A 1,113-nucleotide genomic window follows, 5' to 3' on the forward strand; every position below is an offset into this window, starting at 1 on the left:
CTCTTGTTTTGATGCAGCACCCGCAATGTATCTAAAGCAAATAATGTCCTCATACCAGAGTCATGTGTATACTTCCTTTAGGCTAGGTTCACACCTAGGCGACACCTCAACGCGCGGCAATCGTGCACGATTTCGCGCGGATTGGCGCGCAGTCAGGAGTCGCCAAGGTGTGAACCGATTGCGCTGTGGGTGCCATTATTTTCTAATGGCACCCAGGGCTGGTGCTGCCACAAGGCAAACTAGGCAGCCGTCTAGGGCGCACTGCTACCTGGGGAGCAGCCTCGACCACTCCCCCCCCCCCATGCCAGTAGCTGGTCTTGCCTAGGGCACAAAATAGTGTAGCACCGGCCCTGATGGCACCCAGTCGCACCGGGTGGGTCGCGCGGTTTCCCAACGCGATTCCGCCCGTGCTTCTGAACACGATTGTGGCTAAAACAGAAAAAATAGGTACTTGAAAGCGCTGCCTGCATTGTACAGGACCGCGCGATCCCCGGATGCGCATCCCGGGTTTCATGCAGTGTAGTACAGGTGTGAACCTAGCCTCAATCTTGGTGAGCTTTGTGTATTTCTGCCAGATCCTCAGATAGCCACAACAGGAAGTAAGAGGAAATGCTTCCAAAGTGAAGGAAGTCCATGGTGGTCAACAGAACTAGTGTCACCATTGAAAGATTTCCCATCTAGCCTTGTTCTGGTGACAACCCAAAATGTTGGCTTCTCTTTCACTTTCAGTGATAACGTTCCTCAGGACAAAAACAGAGGGTGAATCTCCATAACGGGGACACAGACAGGAATAAAAACCTGACCGGTCTTCTAATCCCTCTTCACTCTTTACAAAAATTAAAAAAAATGTTGGGTTCAGTTGCACTTTAAGTCCCAGTGAATATGATCACCAGGACAAATATGGTTGGTAAATAGGTAAAGATTCCCCTGTGGCCTCCCATTTTCTTTACATCCTGTGCCAAAGCCCTGTTTCACCTTTCCGGACCTACGTAGTAGAGCCCCATGCAAGTCTACCAATGCCATTGGTAGACTTGCATGCATGGGGCCTTCACAGATCCTTACCAAACCAAAGTTTGGTAAGGATCTGTGAAGGGAAAGGAAGTGAGCTGTTAG

This window comes from Nanorana parkeri, unplaced genomic scaffold (assembly GCF_000935625.1).
Source record: "Nanorana parkeri isolate BGI_ZX_2015 unplaced genomic scaffold, ASM93562v1 scaffold1413, whole genome shotgun sequence".
Lineage (NCBI taxonomy): Eukaryota > Metazoa > Chordata > Amphibia > Anura > Dicroglossidae > Nanorana > Nanorana parkeri.